An 8,028-nucleotide genomic window follows, 5' to 3' on the forward strand; every position below is an offset into this window, starting at 1 on the left:
TCAGCTGAGGCTGTGCAGTGTGTGTGTGTGTGTGTGTGTGTGTGTGTGTGTGTGTGCGTGTGTGCATGTGAACACTCTTGTGTGCGAATGCAGGAAAGAAAAGCCTCTGAAAAGACTATCACACATTATTAAATTACCAACTGGACCAGTTATGTGTTATGAAAAAAGTCCTGCATCACACTGATAAACCCAGTTTTTGAGCAAACGCAGTGAGTGGATAACGTGTAAAAGTCAGTGAGTTTCAATTTTAAAACAAATTCTTTAGAATAAAAATGTAGAATACATTTGAAATGCAGCTCACAATTAGTCTTTGCTAATGTTTGCTAATGACACTTACAGACTGCACAGGCGTGAATCAGCCTGAACATCTGGCTTCTGCATATAGGAGAAACCCACTTTAAAAGTCACACTGTATAGGAGCGAGGAGAGACATTTCCCCACCGATCTGCACCTGGTCTTTGTGTAAGACATCCAAAGTGTTATATTACACATGATTTGGAGCCCCTTATTAATAAGGGTTATAATGAAACTCAGAGGGCAATATCATCAGTAATTACAGTCGCGGGAACAGTACCATTGTACAGTATAATTAGGTGAGTAAAGGTGAGAAAATCACTTTTAATTAACTGAAATCATATGTCATCACATTACAAAATATATAAAACAAAGAAATTCATTATTCTGGGGAAGTGTTTGTTTGTGCATTCAAATGAGCTTTTGTAATATAAAGGTGACATTAACCTTCTTCGATTTAGATTGCAAGCAATATTACCCCTGAGGCTCCACAGTTGAAAGAAAGTAGTCCGGAAAAACTGTTTTCGAATCCAAGTGACATAAATTAGCTCCTCATGGTGATTGTCTTTACAAAAGAATGTTACAAGGATATGTTACCATAGAAATTGCCACCAGTTAGTTCATTTTGTACGTTGAAAATGGCTTTATAATAAACAGATTTTTGATCCCATGTCTCAAAAAAAACTGAAGAAAGAAACATCAAAAATTAACAATTTTGTTTCTAAGAGAAGAAAAAAAAGAAAATTAGGACTAAAATTTAAAACAAAGTTCTATCTACTTATCATTAGCTGATGTTTTCCATTACGCTATGACTCATTTTTCACAGAAACTATGCAGAGTCTCATTTTTAATAACACAGTTTTTCTTTGTGGTTTGGCAATTACCTGTGTCTGGCCAGCGTGAAATCCACTGTACCATCTCATACATTTCCTTGTCGTCACATTTTAGTTTCACAACACCACACCATTGGATCAAACAACTCAAAACGGCCTAAATGCAATAATAGCCGAGTCGGAAGGCCTCTGTAACTCTAATGGCCGCATAACTGAGCAATGTCAAATGCGAGGCAGTGCCGTTGATTTGCATGTGTTGTGTTTAACCAACAGTATTCTGTCTGTACACCTTTTATACATTATGGATGAGGCACAAGCTGAACAACAAGCTCCCCTTTTGTTCTGCCTGATGCTCCAATTACATCATAGGAAAAGCACCATGGTCCTGTGACTGTGCTGACTGGCTGAGACACAGAGCCACTGGGGAGCCATTCATCAAACCTGTTGCTCTTTCTTTTCATGTTAATCGTTTATATGTGTTAAGATACAGAAACACACACAGCTACATGCATAGGTACCAAGCTAAATGTGATGTTTTTATTCATCAAACTGTCTCTATGTTTTACTGAGATGGAGATCAGACTGTGCCAACTTGTGAAATTATTGCATATTGCATTGTTTCTGGATAATTGGGCTTGATAATTGCAGATTAATTCACTTAATTGAACTCCAAACTTAATATTGCAGCTCATATGCCATCCTGTCATTTACAAAATAAACATATGCATAAGTGGTGGTATCCACATTCCACCTGCAACACATGAAAAGGACAGAAGTTTTGCTCACAGAAGTGTATTCAGGCACTGTTGTGTAATTCAATTTGCCTCCTGCGGGGGAGCTGTGTATCCTTCCAAACAAATAAACACTGGGTTAAGATTAAACTCTCCAAAAAAAAAGGTTTCCCAGTATTTCTAATCCCTAATTACTATCATTTTTAATAAAATTTTGTGTTGGTGAAATTATCTAATAAAATGAAATGAAATATTAATAACCATCACCTTCATACAAATATTTTAATTAACTTCATTTTTTGTGGTAATCCCAGACACTGGCACTTCCCTCCAACTGTTTCTTCTGCGGTAACAAGTAGGATTGCCAGTGTTTTGCATGGGGCTCAAAGTTCTCTTTGTCTCCACCAGATTGCTTCATGTGAGAGAAAAGGAAAAGAAACTCACTTTCTGCTAATGATTTTTCCTCTTTTTGAATGGTTGAAAATTAATCGCCTATGAACTGCTCCAGCACAGGCACAGTTATTTCATTGTTCTCTCTGCCCTTTCTGTAATTATGCGCATAAAGCGGGGGTACCAATGTTACTTTTTTTTATTCTGTTCAAGGGTTACCCACCAGTGTTTCCTGATGAGGTGCAAAAAGCTGAGTCTGAAACATTACTAGTTTTAAAAGTAAAGAAATTGAATAGATCTTATGTAAGTTTGAGCTTATTAACATGTGGAAATTAAAATGATGTCAAAAATGAACTGTTATACTCACCAGAAATATACAGTATCAGTATTAGCTGCTTGTTGAAGTGTGTAAAAAGTCTACCTCAAGGACCACTTGTAGTTGTCCAAATTAAGACTCATTGCTTTTCAAGCAAAGGTGGTTGCCATTATTATTATATATTAGGTTATTAGACAATGATGGCTAAAGTTTTAACTACAGTAGCTTCCTAAAATGTCACTGTATTTTATTTTATTTTATTTTTTTGCCTAAATTATTCTTACTTTTGCAATCAATTACCAAGTTGATCCCTTGACAAGACTCCGGGAAGACGAGGGAAGGCAGACCCTGGGTTAGCATCAATGGTGCTCGGTTGAACAAAGTTCCTTTTGTAACTATTGATCAGAGACCATAAGTTCTTTTTTCCCACCAGGAGGTCTCGGACACCATTGGTAGAGTCAAACCACAATATATCTTCAATATGAAAATTCAAAGAACTCACCATCCTCATTTTGGTCTCAATCTTTTATGTTAACAAAGAGACTCAAATCTGCCCGTTGGTCAAGGAAGTCAGAGCACTGCAAGAGCAAGCCTGAAAGCTGGTACCAAGGAGGAATAGTGGAGTCATCAGGAAAGACTGGAGAGAAACCGCAACACCAACAACACCGAGGGAATGCGATAGGTGATCCAGAACATTAGAGGCTACAAGCAGAAACAGCAGCTTTGTGCTGTTTATCTTTACCACGTCTGTTTGTTTTGACCACGTCAGTTAGAGGTGGTCACTGTCGCCATCAGTATCCCTACTCAGATATGAGAGATATCCAGGCAAGAGTGAATGGGTAAAATGTATGGGCTTTCTAACATCCCTGGTCATAATTAGCTTCCTGATCCTACTGCTGACATATGCTGTGACAAGAGTGTTCTCACTGGCTTGAAGACAGATATCATAAACCTTAAGATTCTGCAGCATGGAACTGTGACACTCACCATCACTGCTTTACATTGAGATCCAACAGGTTAGGTGAGAATGTCCTGTCCATTACCTTCTATTTGTACATATTCTTTATATTGATCTGCCCAAGCCTCTGCTGTACTGCAAAAGCATAACATATATAATAATGGATGGATGGAAGAACACTCTGTAATTTTGTTTTTTCTTAAGCGGTCTACTTTTCCACTTTAATGTGTTGTTCTGCATTTCAAGTCAAATGTACGCAGAGTAAAAGCAAACCTCCTGTTAAACCAATGGAGAGTGTAACAACAGAAAGTAGTTAAAACAGCAGAAAAGAAGCTGCTGGATTGTCTCCTGCTGCCGGAGGAAAGAGCTCAGTGTCCTCAGAGGATACACTTGGCACTCAATTGACAATCTGGAAAACTGAACCTACCTGTTGAATGTGTTCATTCACGGGCCGAGCGATGAGGATTGGGGGTGTTCTCATCAGGGTCAAATTGCCTTAATGATTTCAGCTCAACATACAACCTCTCCTCATGAAATGAGAAACTGAGAAACGTATCACTGCACGAATGAGTTCACATTAAAATGGTATATTAGGCCTCGTACATAGACTCAAGGTAGATCAGGTTGACAAGTACGTCTCCTCCATTCTGGAGCTCCTCAAGGCTCTGTGCTCAGACCAGCTCTGTTCCCACTGTGCAACCATGAATGAGGAAATCAGTAATCTTACAAGGTAATGCAAGAAAACAACTCACTTCTCACTGTCAACAAGACACACACCCTTCTCTCTAAATCGGTAGCACTGAACATCGACAGCACAGTGCAGCTGTCATCTACATCATACATCTCTACCCTGGTTATGCAAGTTTGAAAATGACTGTATTTCTTAAGGAAACTTCAAAAGGTTAAATTTCCAAGTTGATTTCTTGTTAACCTCAACAGAGTTGGAATAGAAAACATTCAGTCTCCAAACATTACAAATTGGCATGGGATGTGCACGGCACAGGGCAGGGAGGCTGTACGGCAAACTGATTAAAACAACCAGAACATCATTAGTACCCATCTATCCACCATTAGTGATATGGGTAAGGTGAAGGGCTTGTGCAGAGCCCAAAGGATTTTAGAAGGCAACACCCATCCACAGCACATTCACCCGGTTGCCGTTTGGCAGCTGATACAGAAGCATCCGCCTCCATATTACCAGACGAGGGAGCAACTTCTTTCCTCAGGCTGTGAAAATCCTCAATTCACCCTCCGTACTCTGACCTAAAAAGTTGTTTCTTGATCTATATAAAATATTATTCTAATCCAGGCCGGTCATGTGATCTCAGTGATTTCAGATCAGGCTTTCAGTGACACACAAATCTATTGACAAACTGTACTAACGACACAAGATTGCTGTTTGATTTTTACTAATTTGATTATGAATAATTGGTTTGGATGATAGGACATATCCTGCATGTTGCAATGCCTTCATCTGTAATACAACAGTCAACAGTCGTCAGTGTTTCAAATTCCCATAGTAACCATTATACAGCAAAAGTCCCTCCCGCAGCTGTTGACCTCAGCCAACTCCCTTGACAATTAAAGATCACTCAGCATGGCTGTGCAACTTCTCCCACACTCCCAACAAGCAGCTGATAGCATCTCCGTGCGAAGAAAAGCAAGCCGAGCGGAATATATTGTGGGTTTAAATGAGGGATCCTCAGCTCTGATGTGCGATAGGCGAGGCCTAGGGTCCATAGACGTAAACCCATGTTGCGTGGCGCAGCTTTGCAGACAAGTAGCGGCATCTACAGCTTTTTTACTGCCTCCAGGATCACCCCGACTCATTCTTATTCAGATGTGATCAGAGGGGAGGCAGGCAACAGAGATTAGCCGCAGATCAAAGGAGTTGACTCGTGCCAGCACTTGTGTTTTGTAGATTTAAGCGGACCCGGCGCACAGGCATTGGATAGTGGTGACGGAGTGTCGTACTGTTTTCTGGCCTCGACTGTGGTTGGGGAAGGGGGGGGGGGTCGAAAGGCAGTTTTTGTACAAGAAGCTGGACTAATGTGGGACATCTTCCAAAAATGATATAATAAAAGACAATAGGAGAAAATGAAAATGAAAAAATAAGAGAGATATATTTTGCTGTTTCTGTCAGCCATTGCAGTGGTACAAAGACACTTTTACTTTCCAACCCATTGCAATTCAAACTGCTTCCATATGTGTAATAGCTCTCGGTTCAGTGATAATTTGTTTTAAAAATAAAATGCACTTTCTACAGTAAAATGTCTTAGGTAACTCAAGACTATATGGATCAGTGGTTTACACTAAATAACCATGGAAACTAACTACAGCTTTTGCAAATTACCCTTCTGTATCTTAACCCTCCTATTAATTTACATGAACAGCAGTGGAAACCTCAAAAGGCATACCTGCATTGAATTATATTCCACTTGAAACTAAACAAGCAGTAACCTCAAAAATCCTTCTGCTTTTGTAAAATCGCACTTTTAATCTACATTCACGTTTCAGATATAACCAGCAAAGATAAACTGCACGGAGGACAGCGACAACCTAATGGTGGAGCGTGAAGGTGAAATGACGGGACGAGGAGAACTTCAGTGGTCAGGACGAGACTGCATAAGAGCGCTTGCCGCCCCACAGAGAGAAAAAACAAGCGCTTCCTCGACTCCGCTGACCATCAAAGCGGTGGAATTCAGGGGCAGAAAAGCTAATAGGAGAAGACCAGTTTCTGTAAACTGGGTCAAAGTTTCTCTGGTCCTTCCTCTCAGGGCTAATATGAAGAGTACAGTAACTCTCCCCAGGTGTGGAATAAGAGACTCAAGTTCATATACATTCCTCTACCGAGGCATTTTTAATCTATACATGTTATTTGATTTTTGGCTCGGAATGACAGACATCACTTTTTAAAAATTTAATCTACTTCCTATTGTTAACTGTATTAATGGCAGCAGATGGCACATTAAGGAGAAAATGACTTTGATACAGAAGGATATTAAGTTCATGAATAATACCACTTTGACTCTTACAGTATCCAAGATCCAGTGGCAATATCCAACAGTCGTTCCACGCTCGCCACAATGAGACAAAGCCTTTGCTTTTGCAGGATTTTCTGTTTGGTTGCTTTGGCACAGGTATCGTCACGGGGATGTGTTCTAATGTTTCCCATGAAGCCATTTGGTTCGAAATAAACTCCTCACCGTTCATTTACTATGACTAAAGTTTGGTCTCAATTTTAAAAGTTTGTCCAATATGTCTTACTTAAACACCAAAGCGTGTGATGCATATTGCTACTGAAGGCTGTATTTGCCGCTTAGGTAGCTACCTCGAGGGAATGCGTCATTCCTAAAGCAAACACCATGTTAAGGCCATGTTCTTTTCTCTCGCTGATAATTGCAGATTGTGCAATGAGATGTTCTAAGCAATTACCCTTAAAAGTACCAGTAACCTAAACTGACTGTGAAGAATTAGGAGCAGAGAAACTACACAATATAAAGTTCCGCTTTGGTGAACTAAACCATTTGTCTTGCCTTAGAGGAATAAAAAACGTAGACTTTTAAAACTTAAACACATACAGGAGCCTCAGTCAGCTATTCTGCAAGCACTCCTGATTGGTAACAGCTGGGACTTGACTTCTTTTTAAGCGGCGTTATAGCTTCGCTGATGTCTTTCTTCTTTGTAAAGAGCAGGAAAAAGTCAAAGTAAACACCAATTATGCGTATCTTTTGGCCTTGTTCATACCGGTGGAGTCATTTTTTCATTGGACTACATGACAAAGACATTTTCCAACGAAGCTGTCATGAAACAATTCGGCAAAAGTACTTCAAAATAAATTTCAAAAACGTTCAAATTGAGTAGCTCAAGTATCAAAATTACAGCTTAATCTGTTAAACATGTCATGACCCGCTGTGCTGAGTTTGAAAGCTGACAGAGGCAGTTTTTCCGCCGACAGAATGAGATCCAGACGAAGGGGAAAACGAAAGGAATAGGTGCACTGCAAAAACTCACCCGTGCCGTTTTTCTGCTTCCCCAGGAAGTTGCACCCTGAAGCGCCAGCTCAGGCCTAACTCGATGAAAAAGAATCAAATATGTAAAAATAAAATAAAAAATTAATCGTACAAATTAAGTAAAAAGAAAGAATAAATGACCTGCATGTGATAAAGCCAGACCAGCTGGCTTTGAATAGAAACCCCAAATTTGGGCTGTATGTTTGCACCCAGTCTCTGACTGAACTGAAACAAGGTCTTGTTCTTACCAGTACCCCCCCCACCCCCCAGCCTAACACCCCATACCACCCTGTCCCAGCTGAATCCACCTGTTCCCATCACTCCTGGGTAAATTTAGCCTTTGAGGGATCAGTGAGCCCCCACCCTTCACCACCCAAATCAAGCGCAAATACACATACATCCGAGCCCTGGTATATATGCCCTGGATTGCTGCCCCACAAAGAATGCTGCCATCTTCACTGTGGCAAAAAAAGAAACCCCTTCCTCCCCTTTT

General features: G+C 40.2%; 1 protein-coding gene across 8 annotated transcripts in view; it reads right to left on the reverse strand.

Moving 5' to 3' along the window:
• The window catches only part of LOC137592727 (myocyte-specific enhancer factor 2C), a 69,362-nt gene extending 61,591 nt beyond the window's left edge, over window positions 1-7,771 (reverse strand). For 7 of the 8 annotated variants that reach the window (XM_068311088.1, XM_068311086.1, XM_068311084.1 and 4 more), the window contains exon 1: window positions 7,537-7,746. The gene's annotated coding sequence lies outside the window, so the exon portion shown is untranslated. Of the gene's footprint in view, window positions 1-7,536 lie in introns of all 8 variants that reach the window. The other variant, XM_068311080.1, reaches the window with a different exon arrangement.
• Window positions 7,772-8,028: the final 257 nt, after the last annotated feature.

The sequence above is a fragment of the Antennarius striatus genome, chromosome 3 (genome assembly GCF_040054535.1).
Source record: "Antennarius striatus isolate MH-2024 chromosome 3, ASM4005453v1, whole genome shotgun sequence".
NCBI lineage: Eukaryota > Metazoa > Chordata > Actinopteri > Lophiiformes > Antennariidae > Antennarius > Antennarius striatus.